This window comes from Cetorhinus maximus, chromosome 7 (genome assembly GCF_964194155.1).
Source record: "Cetorhinus maximus chromosome 7, sCetMax3.hap1.1, whole genome shotgun sequence".
Classification (NCBI taxonomy): Eukaryota; Metazoa; Chordata; class Chondrichthyes; order Lamniformes; family Cetorhinidae; genus Cetorhinus; species Cetorhinus maximus.
In genome coordinates, this window is record NC_135885.1 from 115,079,318 (window position 1) to 115,099,133 (window position 19,816).

At 45.1% G+C, this 19,816-nt stretch overlaps 1 protein-coding gene across 2 annotated transcripts in view; it reads right to left on the reverse strand.

The window, feature by feature from the left end:
- Positions 1-19,816, reverse strand: part of LOC144682992 (glypican-5-like) — a 1,265,567-nt gene that overhangs the window by 1,002,547 nt on the left and 243,204 nt on the right. The window lies entirely within an intron of this gene.

Here is a 19,816-nt window from a genome sequence, read left to right on the forward strand (position 1 = left end):
TTCTTGGTCATCCATTTGTTGCTCTTCCATCACTGCCTAGCCAATCTTGGATATTAGAAAGGAAATAGGGTAGGGTTGTAGTGAGGAGAGGATAGAGTGGAGTAAGAGGCATATGATTACACCATCTGAAACTTGTAAATCAGAAGAGATTGTAGAATGATGGGGAGGTGGAATGTGCGAAGGAGGATAGGTGTGAAGATACCGTCACCTTCAATGTTTTCTGTCATGCTTCTGGCCACAGACTCGGCAAAGACCAATTCAATGATGAACGACCATCTCCTCCAAGGGTGTAAGTACATGTGTCTGCACCTGTCCCCTGCTGGTTAGCACCTGCTGCCTCCTGTTGTATGCCAATAATGAGGGAAGTATTTTAGTGACTGTAGTGCAATCAGTTTAGACTACGTTGCTGCCATTGTTCAATAACGGGCAGTGTGTGCAAGCTGTGTGAGAGTGAGATGAAGGTCTGCATAATAACTATGAATTCAGATAGAGATTATTGGTAGGTGAGTAATGGGGGTGTGCTGCGTTGAATAGTGTGTGAGTTAGTGGTACAGCTGATAAGATATGGAACTTGAAGATATATTCATTGACCTTGATCACTCATGTGGGGGAGGTCATTGATCATTTTTCAGCACCGCATCCAAGTTCTCTGGGCTTGACTCTTTGCATTAACTACCGCAGTCTCATTGCCTTCTGACTGTTTGACTGGAGGACCCCTGCAGATAGAATACATCTCTCCTCCTCTACATCTCCAAGGTCTCCAGTGCAGAAAAGCTTGAACCTGTTTTCCTTTGTATTGTGCCATTCTGTGTCTTTCCCAGGTCAGGGTCAGTTTTAGGGTGACTTCCAGTACCTGCTCCAGCCACAACGGACCTCCGTTTAATAAGGTGCAGTACTTCAGCCGAGCTTTAACTGGTGCTAGCCTCTTATAATTTTGGGTCTGTTGCTTCAATGTTGCAGCCACCCAACAGCATGGTTAGCATTGGCTGCATGCTGCAATCATGTAACTCATCAGACAGTACATGGTTGGCATGCAATCTGCATCAGATCAATGGCCACGAGTTAATCCCCTTATCGAATTTAGCCTCCCGTGAAGTGCAGAATATATAAAGACATCGTTATAATATTGTGGTTTGCTTTCTTTCCTTTGGAAGTTGTTCATTTAATTTTTTAAGAGATTTTTACCCAATGACAAGACACAGTCAATCTGACATCAGCCGTCTTATACCACAAATGTAACACCACATTTCAAGGGAGGAGGTAGAAAGCAGAAAAATATTGGCCAGTTAATCACACACGTATTCCACTGAAAGTCAGCAAGCCCTAGACCTGATGGTCTGCATCCCAGGGTCTTTAAGGAAGTGACTGCAGAGATAGTGGATGCATTGGTTGTAATCTTCCAAAATTCCCTAGATTCTGGAAAGGTCCCAGTGGATTGGAAAGCCAAAAATATAGCATCATTATTCAAGAAAAGAGAGAGACAGAAAGCAGGAAACTATCAGCCAGTTAGCCTAACATCTGTCATTGGCAAAATGTTAGAATCCATTATTAAGAAGGAAATAGCAGGAGATTTAGAAAATCATAAAACAATCAAGCTGAGTCAACAAGCTGTCGTACTTCAAAAATTTATAGAGTTCTTTGAGGATGTGACAAGCAGGGGGGATAGAGGGGAACCGGTAAATATTTGGATTTCCAAAAGGCATTCAATAAAGTGCCACATAAAAGACTACTGCATAAGGAAAGAACTCATGGTGTTCAGGGTGATATATTAGTATGGATAGAGGATTAGCTAACTAACAGGAAACAGAGAGTCGGGATAAATGAGTTATTTTCAGGTTGGTAAACTGTAACTACTGGAATGTAGCAGGGGTCAGTGCTGGGGCCTCAGCTATTTACGCTCTAAATTGATGACTTGGCCAAAGGGACCAATTGTATTGTAGACAAATTTGGTGATGATAATAGGTAGGAAAGCAAGTTGTGAGGAGGATACAAAGAGACTGCAAAGGGATATGGATAGGTTAAGTGAGAATTTGGCAGATAGATTATAATGTGGAAAAAAGTTAGGTTGTCCACTTTGGCAGGAAGAAAAGCAGAATATTATTTAAATTAAGAGAGGCTGCAGAATGCTGCAATACACAGGGATCTAGGAGTCCTTGTACACGAATCACAAAAAGTTTACATGCAGGTACAACAAGTAATTAGGAAGACAAATAGTTTGCTGGCCTACATTGCAAGGAGGATAGAGTATAAAAGTAGAGGCAGTCCTACTACAATTGTACAGGGCATTGGTGAGACCGCACCTAGAATATTGTGTACAGTTTTGGTCTCCTTACATAAGGAGGGATATACTTGTTTAGGAAGCAGTTTGGAGAAGGTTCACTAAGCTGTTCCCTGGGGTGAAGAGGTTGTCCAATGAGGAAAGATTGAGGAGGTTGGGCCTATATTCCTTGGAGCTTAGAAGAAAAATAGGTGATCTTATTGAACATTCTGCAACATTCTGAGGGGGCTTAACAGGGTAGATGCTGAAAGAATGTTTCCTCTTGTGGGGAAATCTAGAACTAGAGGGCACAGTTTAAAAATAGGGGATCTCCATTTAGGACATAGGTAAAGAGGAATTTAATCTCTCCGAGTGTTGTTAGTTTTTGGAATTCTCTTCCACAGAGAGTAGTGGCGGCTGGGTCATTTAATATATTCAAGGCTGAGTTACAGAGATTTTCGATCGACAAGGGAATCAAGGATTATGGGAGACAGGCAGGAAAGCGGAATTAAGGCCACAATCAGATCAGCCAAGATCTTATTGAATAACGGAATAGGGTCAATGTGCCGCATGGCCTACTCCTGCTCCTATTTTTTATGGTCTTACACTAAGTGTCATGAAGAAAAAGTAGTCAGACTGCAAAGGGGCCTGAAGTCTCAGCTCTCAGTTTAAAATTGATTAAAAATGGTGAGCATTAAATGGCAGAGAAACTATTTACTGGCAATTTTTTTTATCTTTCCTCGAAATATGCACAACAGTATTGTAACTATAATTTTGTTATTCTACTAGTTACAAAGCCTAACAAAAGACCAAAATTGTACAACAAAAACATTGAAATGCAGAAAATGTATTCATGGATTTTAAATAATGCTCCTTTGGATAAGTTAGAAAGTAGCTGTCCTTAATACTTTTCCATTACCAGTTAACAAATTATTATATGAACATAGTAAATGGCTGATATTATTACAATAAGATTCATTCATGTGAACACGAAAAATGAGAAGAATTAATTCATGTAAAGCATTTCTTGAAGCTGAATATGTGGATCTAGATTTTATTAGGCTAGTGATACGACTGAAAATGTTAGCACTAAACTTTCACTGTATTCGAATATGTAGGACAGTGAAATTTAACACAGCATGGCATAGCTATGGAAGAGACAGGCAGACATGTATCTGTTAACGTGGTATGAAAAGTAACACAATGGGCTGAATTTTTTGGTTGGTTGGGGGGGAGCAGAACAGGCTGCATGTGATTGGCTCCACGCCGCCATTTTACGCGGGCAGGCCAATTAAGGCCCGCCCAGCCTACTTCACGGCTCCCCGTGCATTGAGAGAGTGGGCGGGTCGTGATAGGCACGCCCATGCCGCCGGGTCCAATGGCAACCCAGCGACCCGCATAAAGGAAAGCCCTGGCAGCCTCGGAAAGGCTGCTCTCAATGGCTGGGTGAAGGGCTGTGCAGAGGGGCAATGAAGTTCATGCAAGTCCGGAGGGTAGCCCTTTGGGGCAGGCCAGGCCAGAGGGTAGGGCAGGGGGCTAGTGTGCCCCTCGTTTTTCGGATGACTGACTTGCTGCCCTCCTCAAGGAGGTGGCAGCTTGGCGGGAGTGTTGGTGCCCCAGGATGGGGGGAGGAGGCCCTCCAACATGACGAAATGTGCCTGGGTGGAGGTGTCAGAGGTGGGGAGATCCCGCGATGTGGTGCGGTGCACCTGGATCCAGTGTCACAAGCACTTCAACGACTTGTTGCACTCTGGCAGGGTGAGTACCATGTTGGCATTGGTCATTTACCCCAGCAGGTCAACTTACACCCTGCTGCCCCCACCCCCCTGACAATTCTGAGTGTAGTAACTGCATTGAGTCATTGATGGCATATGTCCTTTGCGGAAACAAAAACAAAAATAGCTGGAAAAACTCAGCAGCTCTGACAGCATCTGTGGAGAGAAAGACAGTTAACATTTCGAGTCCGTATGACTCTTCATCAGAACTGGGTGGGCCAGCACATAATTGCCCATGCTGAGGTCAGCCTGAGAAGGTGAAGAAGAGATGGGTTTTGCCCCCGCAGTATGTGTTACACTGAGACCCACATGAATGTTTTGGGGGCAACCTGGATGAGCTGCACCTAGGCGCTGTGCTTGAACTGCAGGACATGTCCAAGTCAGGGTGATGACATGCTGGGAGGGGAGCTTCAAGGTGGCGTGGCAACGAACCATCTGCTGCTCTCTGCACTCCACGTGCTTGCGCTCCTTGCTATGGAAGGATATGCCATGTGGTGCCGAATGTAATGTAGGCAGCATGTGGCCAAGGGAGGGGTGGGGGAGTAAGGAAACAGGCCTAGCATCTTTGTGTGAGTGTTCGGCAGCAGCGAGGAGGCTCTAGAGCCCTGATATGTCCCACTGTGGTTGGGGTGGGCCGTGCGCGAAGTGAGTCCATCTGCAATTTGCACTAATCAATGCTCGTCTCCCAGTTTCAGGAGAAAAATGTCATAACGCGGCAGAGTGTGCAAGGACTGGCAGCGGGCAGGCGCAGACTGCCATTCTTAGCCAGTTCAAGCAGTAGGCCCTGGATTTGGAGAAGCGCCATGCACCCAGGTCCACTGGTGTCGGTGAGGTTGGGGTGCCATGACCAGGTATGTGAGGTCAGCATTATTCTCCCAACAGCCACAGCAGTGCTGAATGTTAATTGACTTAATTTTGCAACATGGCTTGACCATTGTTTATGGAAGGATGAGCGCATAATGATCCGGGGGACAGGGATGGACTTTGTCATTGTCTCCATGTTAACTGATCCACGGTCCATGTTCTTCCATTCAGCATCATTGGAGCAGGGCCGGGAGGAGGAGCAGCAGAGTCCCCCTCTCACAACTGAGGGGCCTGAAGTCTCACCAGCATCACACCATCTCTGCCAGGCAGGCACCAGTGCAGATATTAGCACCTCGGTGGGAATTAGAACATCAGCTAGTGTCCCAGGGCACAGTGGTGAGGGCACTTCACAGTCGCTGGAGGAGCTGGCAGAGATAGAGAGTGCCCATGGTGTCAGCAGTCAGAGGACTTCGAGGGATCAGGCACATGCTCAGTCGGTGCAAGACGATGTGCCTGTGAAGTCGTCTGCGACGCAGCAGGGGCAGGAAATGCGGAAGTGTCTGGGGGAGATACGTGAGACTATGCTTGGCTTGGTCTCCGTGGTGGAGGAGTCCACGCGGACGATCGCCGAAGCAATGAGCCTCATGTCCAAGCACCAAGCATCCTCCATGGAGAGAGTAGCGACTCTCGTGGGGAGGCTCCTCCAGGAGAGCCGTCAGGGCTTCCTGGGGATGCGTTCTGACCAACAAGCCCTCACATCGGCATTGATCTCAGCTGGTCATTGCCAGTGCGAGAGATGGTCTGGGCATCAAGTTTCTCAGCTCGATGCCCATCTGTCCACGGTGAGCAGGGAGGTCCGAAGCGACCTCATGTCGGCGCAGCAGCTGCCTGTCATCTCTGCGTGCACATCTCAGGGTGCTCCAGATGAGGGCAGCAGCTCCTCCGCCCCTCTCCCAGTGACCCTAGCATCCAGTGAGACTGCAACGACTGGGGAGATGGCAGCTAAGGAACTGGCAGCTCCCTCCCTGGTGGGGCCAGCAAAGGCTCCATGAGCCAGAGGACGACCGCCAAGGTCATCGAGGCCAACAGGACAGCAGAGTCAGCAAGCTGTCTCAGATGCCACTCCTAGTGATGGGGCCGCATCAAGACGCAGCACCCAGAAACGAAAACATAAGGCACCTTAGGCACACCACAGGTTTCTCACTGGTGCTTTTGCGTTGGCCCGAGATGAGGTCCTTACGATATGTTCTGATTTGTAACACTATTGTCTTTTTTTTGCATAAGTTTGTTTGCTTGACACATTAAATTCAGATATGTCACCATGGCTGAGGGTGCCTCTTTCTTATGTATGTGGATGGTTTCCAAAAATGTAATGAGTGCTTTGTTGGACATTCAGCTTTATTAACAAGGCCCTTAGTTACTGTTCCTAACCCGGCAGATTTTGCACTTAGGTTTCAAGTATGGAGAATACAGCCCAGGCTTGTCCTGGAGGTCCATCTGTGGTGTGCTAGCTGAAGGTTCATTGGATTAAAGCCTCCCGGGTGTCCCTGCCTCCCTGGAGTATGCCCGGGTCAGCGTCTACCCCCTCAGCATTTCCCTGTGCATGGTCATCCTCGGACTCACTACTGGACTCATCGTGTGCAGCCGCAACCACTGCATCGATGTCTTCATCGTCCACTGCGTCCCCCCTTTCCAGCGCAAGATCGTGGACAGCGCAGCATGCAACCAGTATCACCGACACACGATCTGGGGGGTACTGGAGTGCGCCATCTGAGTGGTCCAGGCATTGGAAATGCATCTTGAGAAGACTGATGGTTCTCTCCAACACAGCCCTTGTGGAGGCATGGCTCCCATTGTAGCGCTGTTCAGTTTCTGTTCTTGGATGGCAGAGAGGTGTCATGAGCCACCTTCTGAGGGGATAGCCCTTGTCACCCAGCAGCCATCCATCAAGCTGAGCTGGAGCACTGAAAGGCCCCGACACCTGGGAGTGTCTGAGGATTTGGCGTCATGGGAGCTGCCTGGGTACCTTGCACAGACTTGTAAAATCTGCATCCTGTGATCACACACTATCTGCATGTTCATGGAGTGGAAGCCCTTCCTGTGGACGAAGGCACCGGGCTCACCTGCTGGCGCCTGATGGTCACATGTGTGCAGTCTATTGCACCCTGGACGTGGGGGAAGCCAGCAATCGCCGCGAAGCCTCTGGCTCACTATGTCTGGCTTGCTTGGTCCAAATGGAAGTGGATGAAGGTCAATGCACGGCTGAACAGGGCGTCTGTAACCTGCTTGACACATGTGCGGGCAGCTGATTGGGAAACACCGCAAAGATCACCCACCGAGCCCTGGAAGCAGCTGAGGCATAGAAGTTGAGGGCAGTTGTGACCTTTAGAGCCACTGGCATGGAGTGTCCACCCACACAGTTAGCGGAGATCTCAGGGCCAATCATCTCACAGATTTGGCTGACTGTCTCCCTTGAGAATTGGAGCCTGCTTCGGCACTGCACCTCAGACATTCTGAGGTAGCTGCTTCGCTGCCTGTATATCCTGGCAGCAGGATAGTGGCATCTTCTGCGGCCCCTTCTGCCTTGGTCCACCTCTTGGCCCTGCACCCCTTGTGCCTGCGCCTGTCCTCCCAAAGGTGGCTCCCCTGGAGGCTGAATGTGCACTCCTGGCCTCCTCCCCCTTCTAGCCCTCCCTTCCTCCTCAGAAGAGGTGCTTCCAGTGGAGAGTTCAGCTCCCATTCCCAGGCTAAGAGAAGGCTTCCTGAAACCTGCAGGCCCAGAAAAGATTACTCACTGCAGAGCGCTGACCTGAAGGTCAAGAGTCCAGCCAAAGCAGCTGGAATGCGTTTTGAAGTACTGCAGATCACACAGGCAAGTTTCAATAGCTTTGAAAAATAAATACTTTCCAGTGCACACTCATGGCCCCAGTGAGCCCTCTTATCCCGCCCGTGGATGAGGTTTATACAAATGTCTCCTACCCGCCTGCCCGTTGCACTCGTGCACCAGCCTGAAAATTGTATGGGCGCCGAAAAATCAACGTCGATTGGTGAGTCAAGGACCTTAAGTAGCCCGTTAATTAATGGCGGGCGCGCATTGGACATCATCGCGTGTCCGCCCAATGAAATATCGCGATGGCGCGCAGTGACATCGGGACACTCGTCCAACGTCACCATGTGTCATTTTATGCGTGGACATGCGAGGCCCGCCCCCACACGCCAACGGGAAAATCCTGCTCAATATGTGTGACATTTCATGTTGTCACTAAGCACTGGAATGTACGTAGGCATTTTAAAGGCATGGTGATGGTGGCACTATAATAGATAGGGAGTTGAACACCTTTTTAAAACATACATATAAACTCAGTTAGCTCCAATAAATGTTGGCCTAGCCAGTGACAGCCACATCTCATGAACGAATAAATAAAAACACTTTTCGGAGTTTTAGGAGATTTAGGGTCTCCTTCTTGTGGACTTAGAAACAGCTGTCATCATCCCCAGGCATTAATTTTTAACACCTGACTTTCAACAATACAATGTGACTCTCCTTTTGATCTAACTACTAAACCACCCTGGTTTACTGTCAGACAGGCTCCAGCGTAGGTCAATGACTCCTTAACCTACATTTGAAGTTACAGTCCCAAATCATGATAATCTTATAAAACAAAAGCTATAGTCCTAAAGCATAATAATCATAAACCTCACACTTGTAACACTCTACTGTGACAGTAAAGTTTACCACAGAAGCCATTGCCATAATAAGATCAGGGTTAGTATGAAAACAATCCAGAAGCAAGACTATATAGTCTGTTATAAGTAAGACTTATGCTTGGAGCTTAGCATTTGTAATAAACTAATTACGCTAACATGAGGATAATTGACATGAGCCATGTCCATGCCATGCTGGAAGGCAAATTCCCTGCCCTCAGAATGCTAGAAACATATTAGATAACTTCAATTCCCCAGTTTCTGCCTACTTTTGTCAAAAATCATAAGTCCCAATTTTAAAGCTGGGTGTAAGTTTGGCGGGTTGACAGGTGACTCCCATGATGTCGCTAGCGTGAGGCCTAGGTGACTTTATTGCCCAGACTTCATTTGTGCCCAACATCCTGAGGCTTATTTAAAGCAAGAATGTACCTCTAAGAATGAGGTTGCATTCCCTGGTATTATGATCTACATAGAGGCTGATAACATTTAAAAAGAAATTCCAACAGCTAACAGCTAAAACAGATGACACGACAAGATTTCACATTTTAAAACTTGTACTGTAACAAATGGTTATTGACTAAATACAATTTTCTTTTTGTGGGCAACTTATAATTTAAATTACGGAAAGGAATGTTCCCTGTTTATGCTTTATCACATTGTACTCTCCATGGAATTGCAGTCCTTATAGCAAACGCTCCACAGTTGCTCCCAGCTTCCAAATGGTTCGTTCCCGTTTCCCCATTTTTCCAAGTAGTAACTTCGAGTGACCTGACTCCAGATCCACAGCAATGTGGTTGACTCTTACCTACCCTCTGAAATGACTTGCAAGCAACTCAGTTCAAGGGCAATTAGGGATGCGTCTGCATCCCATGAAAATACAACTGGCTGTAATAGCACCAACTATAAACAAATAAAGCTTACTGAGGCAAAAATGTGAGAGAGAAAGAAATGGGGACCACAAATAGCCTGTGATCTGACTGTCTGCAGGTGAGTGCCCCTTTAAATACTGCTTTAGTGACTATTCAGAGATCTATTCCATCAGGTTTAAACGGTAATTTGGGCACTGAGCAGGTCTTCTGTCATTTGTAGTTGCATTGGGGTTGTTTGGTTAATTGAGCCATAATTTTAATATATTCACTAGGCGCCTTCATCTCTCTGGTAAACACCTTGTCAAACTCTGTTTACACTGTTGGTCAGACAGTGTGTACCAAGATCAGATCCTTAACTGCCACCTGTCCTTAAGGCAGGAAGGGTTAAAATCAGGCCCTAGAGTTGCCTGCTGTTGACTCGTTGTACAGGAGGCAAGCAGGCAATAGTACACAGCTGCAGATTGCTGGAAATTGAATCAGCTTTGTACTCAACAATATAATCCTGTCAAGATGTTGCTCAATATTCTATATTACCAAGTGTAAGTGTGACAATGAATTTTAAAATATCTATTTAAAATTTTAACAGTCAGGGCTGCTGTCAATACTCTGCACAGTGTTGGCTGTGCAGGTGTGAAATAAATATGGTATTATAACAACAAGTTGATTAAACCTCTGGATGAATTGGTGATTATGATAAGTTTTCTCATCACATTTTGCCTGCAGGAAATTTGTTTTGCAGAAATCGCTAAGGAATTGGCATTGTACGACATTAATTCTGAGTCATGCGGAAATCACTTCCACTAAAAGGGAGATAGCATCAAGAAATATGCTCTTATTCATGGTTGGTTAACTACAGACATAGTTTGAGACTTTATTCATGTTCTCTGATTTAATTTCATTTTTTTTTTGAAATCTGAAAGAATGGAGTATTTAGAAAAATGTAGACAAAGTTGTTTGGTAAGATACAAAAGATTTAAGGTTCATTGTATCAAGGAAATGAAATACTTCTCCATTTAAGGCACTTAGGGGCTGTATTTTTCCATCCCGACGTGGGGCCTCAGTCTATCGGGCAGGATTTTAAAATGGTGGGTGGGATAACCACCCCAATTTCTGATGCCAGCAATTTTCATCTTCCTGGGAAAGAGGGAGGGCCGGGAGCCTACACATTGCTGTCCCAAAATTGGTAGCATCATTGTCGAAATGGGTATTTCAAAACCTTTCGCAATTTTGATGGAGGTTGGCAGGTTTTGGTAGGTGACATAAATCACACCAGCAGAGAGTGAACCATGGTTTGGAGGCAGGAACCGTATGAAAAATCAGCACAAAGGATGCTGCCTACTTCATATGTCATTATGGAATACTACCAAATAGATCACTGGGACATGTTGAGTGCCAGTAGAAGGGTCATGGCTGCAGGATGCAAGGGATATTTCATTCAGGTACTCCAGAAATGTAGCAAAAAGTGGACAGGAACATGCAAACAATGTAGCATTTGACACAGCAGAACTGTTGCAGAGCCATCTTGTAACCCAGTGCAAGGCTCTCGAGAGGTTTCTGCTGATTTCCAGCAACCAGCCAGCTCAATTATTGTAATTGCTAAGACAGCACTTAAAAGAAACACAGATAAGGAAGCACTAATTGTAACAAACAAAATTCTGCTTAAAAAAATGAAAACACAGACAAAATCCGTAAAAGAAGCTTTAAAAAACACTTTAACCCTTTCCACAGCATTCTTGTGTATGCAGCTTATCATTAACACATGGTTAAAATGGACAGAGGTAATGCTGGATGGTCTGCCTGAAGATCAGAATATTCAATGGAATAACATAACGCCCTCATTTGCACACAAGATAAGTGCTCAGTTAAACTCCTGCTCTGTGGCTCAGTTCATAGCACCCTCGCCTTTGAATCAGAGGGTTGTGGATTCATGTCCCACTCCCGGAAACCAAGAACTGTGATTGTACTCGAAAAGAGTTGCAATCTGTAACTGTTGATAACTCGAAAGAGTATAAACCACATTGGTCCTTTCAGGAAGTGGGGCAGTCATTAATCTATCATTCATACAATTCACAATACAGAGAGAAAAGTATATCATGAGTTAGGAACATAGGATTTAGGAGCAGGAGCAGGCCGCCCAGCCCATTGAGCCCACTCTGCCACCCAAGACCACCACTGATCTCTGGTCTCAACTGCACTCTCTTGTCCAGCCCCCACAGGCCCTCACTCCCTTGTCTAGCAAAAACCTAACTCTATGGGCAGTTTTTTTTGTCCCGCAGGCGGGCGCATGCCCGATCCGAATGGGAGTAAAATAGCTCACGATGATGTCGAGTGAGCATCCCGACGTCATTGCGCACTCTCGCGATCTTTTGGTTGGCGGGGGCATATGAAAGGCGGCAGCCGCCGCCAACAATTAATAGGCCTATTGAGGCCCTTAGGTAATTAAATAAGCTGCATTTTCCGCTGCCCGCTCAACCGTTCGGTTGGCAGGCGGGCGAATAGGCCAGGCAGCCTTTGCATTTTTAACAAAACTTCATCCATGGGCAGGTTGAGGTTTCCAACGTTTACTAAAAAAGAAATTTAAATTTATTAACATCTTTTTTTACATGTCCCACTTCATATGACTGAGTCACATGTGGGGACATGCTTACCTCACATGTAAAAAGTTTATTTTTGTATTTAAAATCCATCAGCTCCCTGAGGCAGCTCTGTGCCTTCAGGGAGCAGTCAGTGTGCACTCCCCAAGCATGCGCACACTTCTGCGCTTGCGCTCCTCCTGCCCTCACTCCGGCAGTGCTGAGGCTCTTAGCGTGCCTTTCAAGCTGGCAGGCCATTAATTGGCCAACAAGTGTGAAATTGCAGTCGGAGCCCGATTACGGACGGCGGTCAGTCTTGCGGCTGTTCCCAGGCCCACCCGCCTGATGAGGGGAAAATCCTCCCCTGTGGGAACTTAGGCAATAGAAACTAATACACCAAAATTCTGCAGGAAAGATTGGAATCATAGCAGATAAAAACTGGTATTTATTATGGTAATTAAAGAAAAGCACAGTAGAAGAAATTCTGATGCCATTTTAGATGCCCCCCAGATGAAAATAAATATGCTGCAGAATGAAACAGAATATTTAGTTCCTGGTACAATGTCTAAAGTTGAGTCATTACAGAGACTGGTGAAAAGTTACATTAATAAACAGAACATTTTCCTAGTTCCATCTACCCTCTTCTGCCGTTGCTTTGCCTCATAAATAAACTATATGCCAAGCACAGCAATCCCGGATCTCAGGCATGAGCTGGAGCCAGAAAATCAGGAATTGAAGCAGGAGAGTGATGTACAGATTTCTGGAGCTCAGAATATAATAACTGATTCAATGATCTAAGGTGATAGAAAGCATATATCTTTGTGTGCAATGCATATCCCTCCTAATGCCCCTAAATTAGGAATTCTAAGCAGAAATAGGATCGATCTATTACTCTTTCTGACGCATCGTATCTTTTTGTGTTTTGGAATAAAGCTGATCACAACAATTGTCCAGATATTTATGGGGAGCTGGGAGAGTAAAGTGGAGGCCAAAAACAGAAAAAGAATTCAATTAGTGATGAGGGACAGACAGATCTAAAGAGCTTAATGGTAGGACCGCACTATAACTATTTGAATCATTTTCCTGCTAGGAAAGAGAGAGGCTGGGTTTGTGTAATAATTATGGTTTTATTTAGTGTGTAATGTACCTTTAAGAATACTACTTGTTAGGCAAGACCACATGATCTATAGTGACCAATAGGAGAGTAGTGCAGGCTACTCCGCAGTCAGTGTAGAGATAGAGTTGGAGTTGAAAGCACACGTGTAGTTGCTGCTGAGTATATTGTAAATAAATGTAATGTTTCCACCAAGACGTGTCTGCAGATCAACTCTATATTAATAGTGCAACTTGGCCACCCTACAACAAACTGGTGAGGAGGATGGAATCCGATTCGGCGCTGTCCCTCACCCAGCGATTGTGAATGTTTAAGATAATTAAAAAGAAAGGAAGATATACTCACCAGGTATGCTGTCGCTTTAAGTTAAAGAAAAAATGAGCCCTGATCTAAATGGCTGAGAAATCTCCCAAAGCACTCCCAACATTTAAAAAATAATACCAAAATTGCAAGACCCCTGAGTGAGAATCTACAAGATGGGTGAGCAAAACAAAAAAAAAAGAGAATCTGTACTTAATTATAAAATAGGCGGCAGTCCCACAGGCTCAGTAGGTTAGAGAAGCTGGCACACAGCTTGCAAATTTAAAAAAAAGGCAATTAGAGCAGAAAGCAGTGCTGCAGTTTTAAATAAAAACAATGATGCGGAATCGCCCAGAAAAGGGAGAAGAAATCATTGCTGTGCTTTTTCCAAGCAGGAATGAAGTTTTACAAAGTTAAAAGAGAAGGCCCATGATCGCAGTATCCTGCCAAAACTGGAAAAGCATGGGAAACACAGCACAGAAAAGCTGACAGCCGCAGAGAGGGCCTGAGTTAAAAAAAAGGTGACTGTTCTTAAAGCAGCAATACATTTAAAGTGGTAAATACAAGAAAAATGGTTATGGACAGAAAATTAGAAAGGATCCCAGAGAGTGGGCAACTCTGCCGAAGGCAACAAGAGACTACAGAGCAAGGGCAGCTCTGCCAAAGGCAACAGGAGACCCCAGAGGGAGGGCAACACGAAATTAAACAGTTGAAAGAACAGTTGATTGTCCTTCAAGATCAAATGCAAAAGGAATGTGTAACCATTCAGCAGTATGAAGAAATGAATTCCGTCTCAAAGAGTAGAATGTGAGCACAGTGAAAGAAATGCAAAGAGGGCTCATGGGAAGCCCTGGTAATCAGGGAGGGCTCAGGGGAAGCCCTGGTAATCAGAGAGGGCTCAGGGAAAGCCCTAGGAATTGGAGAGGGCTCACAAGAAGTCCTTGGAGTCTTGTATAGCTGGATGCAGCCAGGAGATAGGAGTTCGGATAACTCCAAGACAGTGCCAGCACAGTGAAGCTAGCTGTCTAGCAAAGAGCTAAAGAATCAGTTGAATGAAGCCAAAGAGGCTTTGGAAGCAAAGGTCACAGAATTTTCCAAGAAGCAGACAGATAATGAAATTTTGGGAGACTCAGCCACTGAGCTCAGACAAATTGAGCTTGCATCTGAGAGAAGCGTGGCCAATAGTGAAGTCAAAAAGAAGGCCGAGATTAAAGCCTGTGCTAGAAGGAAGGCATAGAGAAAGAAGATACAGAAATACAAAAAGGGCCTCCACCCAGTTGAGGAAAAAATGAGAACCATAAGAGAGGCACCTGCACCAAAGAACACCTCAGAGCTCAAATGATTCCTAGGAATGATGAACTATTATGGGTGGTTTTACCCTATTTGTCTACAGTGCCGACCCCCCTGCATTCTCTACTCAAAAAGAACCAATGTTGGTCTTGGGAGGCTCCCCAGAAAGAAGCTTTCATAAAGGTGAAACAATTCTTGGACTCATCCAATCTATTACTGCATTACGACCAGACAAAGGATTCGTGCTGACATGAGACACATCTCCCTACGGAATGGGAGCAGTTCTCTCTCATTGGATGAACGACAGCATGGAACGGCCAATAGATTATGTATCAAGAACACTCACCACAGAAAAGCGATACGTGCAGATAGAAAAAGAAGGCCTGTCCATCATCTTTGGTGTCAAGAAATTTTACCAGTAGATACATGGCCGCCATTTTACAATTGTTTCAAACCATAAACCATTGCTAGGATTGTTTAGTGAGGACAAGGCTATACCATTCATAGCCTCAGCAAGAATACAATGATGAGCATTAATTCTGGCAGCATTCGAAGACACTTTCATACATAGGCCTAGCAATCAAATCGCAAATGCCGATGCCCTTAGTCATATGCCTTTACAAGAAAATGATGAGCAAGTCCCAGTTCCACAGGAACTTGTTTTACTGTTAAATTTCTTAGATTCCTTGCCAGTATGTGCTCGACAGGTCAGAGACTGGACAAGTTGGGACCCAGTCCTATCTTAAGTGCAAGAACAAAAGCTACATGGTTGGTCACAGGAGCCTGTATCTGACAATATGAAACTGTAGGTCAACAAAAGACATGAAATCACCAGCCAGGATGGCATCTTATTGTGGGGGAGCACAAGTGATAGTTCCTCCCAAGGGAAGGGAGCCACTTTTAATTAAACTAAACAGTGCCCGTCTAGGAATTTCCCGAATGAAGACCATAGCACGCAGCTATCTATGGTGGCCTGGGATGGATGGCGAAATAGAGAGTTTAGTAAAGCACTGTGTGCAATGTCAGCAACTGGAAAAGTTGCGAACGACAGCTCCATTACACCCATGGGAGTGAGCAGGTAGACCCTGGGTGCGGTTACACATTGACTACGTTGGACCTTTCCTGGGAACAATGTTTCTGCTCAATGTTGATGCCCATTCAAAATGGTTGGACGTATATGAGGTGAAGTCACCAATGTCAGCCGCTACAATTGAGGAACTACATCAGAGTTTTGCCATTCATGGACTACCAGTAGTCGTTTCTGAAAACAGAACAGCATTTACGGGTGCTGAGTTTCAACAGTTTATCAGCCTCAACAGTCTCACTCATATGAAAACTGCACCGTATCACCCTTCCTCAAGTGGACTGGCTGAAAGGGCAGTTCAGGCATTCAAGGCAGGCATAAGAAAGCTAACTGGTGATTCCTTGGCAACCAAGCTAGCACACTTTTTTTTTCATTACAGGACTACCCCTCATACAACAACAGGTGTCACACCTGTGAAGTTATTGTTGAAACGCCGTCTCAGGACGAGATTGAGCTTAATAGTGCCGAATTTAGAGGGGAAGGTGGAAAGGAGTCAGGGAAGCCAGAAAACTAGACACAACTAGCATAGTTGCGAAAGCGAATTTACCGTGGGAGAGTTGGCATACATGAAAAATTTCAGGGAAGGACCAAAGTGGTTACCGGGTGAAATAAGTGCAGTGACTGGACCTCTATCTTACAACATGGATATGGAAGGCCAGATCATCTGTAAACATGTGGACCATTTAAGGAAGAGAGAGACAAATCACCAAGATTTGGTTCCACTAGTGACCATGACCGGGTCTGCGTTTCCTGCTGAGGAAACAACCCAGGACTGACATGTCTGATGTTCCTGTAAGAGTTGAGGATACAGAACTGCAAGTGCCCACCGAAGCATCTAATGTTCAGGCAACTCTAGAAAAGGAGATTCCTGACAAAGAATTTGAAGTTGTGGAGCTGCGACATTCCACACGTACCAGGAAACCACCTGAAAGACTGAACTTGTAAATTCCTTACCCAGTGTAAATATTATGTTGTCTTGAGAAATATGTACTTGTAAATATAGCACGTATAGTTGAGTTAAAAGGGGAAGAATGTCGTAATTATGGTTTTATTTAGTGTGTAATGTACCTTTAAGAATAATACTTGTTAGGCAAGATCATATGATCTGCAGTAACCAATAGGAGAGTAGCACAGGCTACCTCAGCAGTCAGTATAGAGTGGGAGTTGAAAGCACATGTGTCGTTGCTGCTGAGCATATTGTAAATAAGCTCAATGTTTCCACCCAAGAAGTATCTGCAGATAAACTATCATTAATAGTACAACTCGTCCACCCTACAACAGTTTAGCAAAGAGAAAGCCTAAAGGCAGAACTCCTGCCCTTCCTGTCTTACAAGGAGTGCTGGGAAAGGCACATAGCTCGTGGAACTAGCAGTTCCTACCTCCCTTTTACTGTCAGGTTTTCCGACACCTGGAAAAGTGTACACCAGCAATGAATTCTAAATCAGGCTCTCAATTACACTGTGGGAGCCCAACTTAAGTATGTTAAGTGCACATAAACCACCACTGTAAAAGCATCACCTTTTCAACATTGACATGGAATTGGTTTCAGGTGGTAGCTCAACTTCCCAAGAAGTAAATTTGCATTGATAACATTTCAGCAGATCTGAAGTTTTACAAGTATTCCAAACATTAAGAATAAAATGTACTGTCTGGTAAAATGATATTGGAGCGAATCTCAAAGTCAGGTGCTGCTGCTTGCTGAAGTCTGATGATTGAAAATTAATTGATTTGTTTAAAGACCATTGTGTTTTGGAATAAATTCCAATTTTGCTTGTGTTTTTTTCAAAATCCAATCCAATCCATTGTTAATGTAGATAGGATCTGTTCTTATATGTGTTTGTTTGCAAAGCTTTTATTAATTTTCAGATGTGAACAGAAATGCAAGACAAACAAAATCTGGCTCAGTCAAATTTCATTGATAGGTCACAACTTACACAGGTGTACCTGAATGTAAAGGAATGGTATACTTCATTATTTTTACATGTGAATGTATTACGTTCTTGAAATATTGTTTTTTTTTAAGAATTGTTTCAAAGTTCACTCAGCAAACCCCACCTTTCCCAAGTTCTGATTGAATGATACATGTACTGGTTAGCCCATTGTCTTCCACCAGCTTCTGAAATAGGTTGCATTCAGTTAAGCAAGAATGCATGCTTGCAATGTGTTTGTGTGGCCCATATTGAAAATTAATAGGATTCAGCAGGAAGCTCATCTCCAAGAGCAGTGCTTTCCAAACTATTTTCCATTGTGACCCCATTTTAACACCTGAAAATTAATGTGACCCTGGGAGCCAGCAAAAACAAAACTGTAATAAAGCAGCATAGTAACATTCAGTATACCATTATTAATGTTCATGTTTTATAGACCAACACATATAAATAAGCAAATCTGCATATTTATACTTTGTAAAAATGTTATTATTTTATTAACATGTATCAGTTTCAGCCAAGCTCTCCATATTCCCTGAGACTCAGTGAAGCCCCACTCCTCCCCATCCCTTACCCCCTACACACATGGTAATCAACTCCTTTCACTCACCACACACATGTGCACACTTTTACCATCACCCCTCTCCCCACATACACGCACCAGACCTTCTTCCCAACCTCCATCACCCCCAATCACTCACCCACTCAGCAGCCCCTCTTCCTAACTTACCTACCCTGACTCGTTCACTCAGCAGCCTCTCTTCTCAACTTTCCTCACCCCGCTCATCATTCAGCAGCTCCTCTTCCCAACTCCCTTCCTCCCACTCACTCACTCACTCAGCAGCCCCTCTTCCCAACCTCCCCTTCTCCCCCCCCACCCCCACCCCTACATGCACTCACCAGCCCCCCCTCCCCCTCCCCCCTTTAGGTCTTTTAAAGAAACACCATGCAGCAGCTCAAACAGCTCTGCAAGTCGCCACAGCAGCACAGTTCACCTGCTGCACCCAACACTCCAACCCTCTCACACCCATAACACCCATCTCAATGCATTCCCCTTCAGAGGACACAGCACACTGAGGACTCCCAGGCCTACCCACAGAAGCACCGCAAAGCAGGCCATGAACACTCTTCAAACCCCTCGGATCCTTTCTGCAATTGCAACATGGGACATAACTTTGCCACCTTGTCACTTGTAATGCAATGTTTAGGCCAGCAAGCCTGTGCTAAGCAAATCCTTTCTTCCCATGCCACACACAGAGCAGCAAGTTCTTGTCACTACATTACATCCCATGAAATGCCTGGTAAGAAAAGCCATGACAACCACACATGCTGACTCGTGCGGCTGAGCAGTGAAGCAGAACCTCAGGAGTCTCCTCATGGGGCTGAGTATTTGGGACTGCAGCGGCAGTTAAGTGGCCACCTGGCTGAGCTCTCTGAGGTATTGCAAGCTCATGCACTACAAATGGAGGAACCCATGGTGGCCATTACCTCAAGTATACCTCAGATTGAACAGTGCATCATGAGCAGCCATGATAGAGCGACCGACCTCATGGTGAGCCTCATGTGGAAGTATGTGCAGTGCATGCAAAGGTTGTCAGGTCTCCTATGTAGTGGCACTAAGTCTGTATCAGTAGTGGGAGAGGAAAAGCACTGTCTCACAAGTGGTAAATCAGTGGTTAGAAGGGATGGCTGCTGAGCGCTGGCACCCCATCCAGTCCAACCATCAGGACATAACCCCAAGGGCTGAGCTACCAGAACAGAAGCACGAGGGATCCATGCATTTTGAGGGAATCTCACCTTTGTTACAAATATGAAGTTTATAGGATTGTTATGTTTTGGGACAGTGTCCTTAATTTAGGATAAAATGAAGGCAGTCACGTGACCGGTCCTGAAGTCTGCCTAACAACAGGCCTGGGTGACATGGCTGTTAAAGATTAAAAAGAAGTTTGAGTTATTTGCTGGAAAGAAAGTGTAAGGTGTTCACGCTTGGAGATAATAGCAGGAGCACCTGTGTTTACAATGGTTAGACTGCTAGACTCCAAAGTCCCAGGAAGGTCTAGAGAATCTCAATTTGTAAACAGTTATGTTTATTTCCATTTACTTCTGAGATAAAAGAG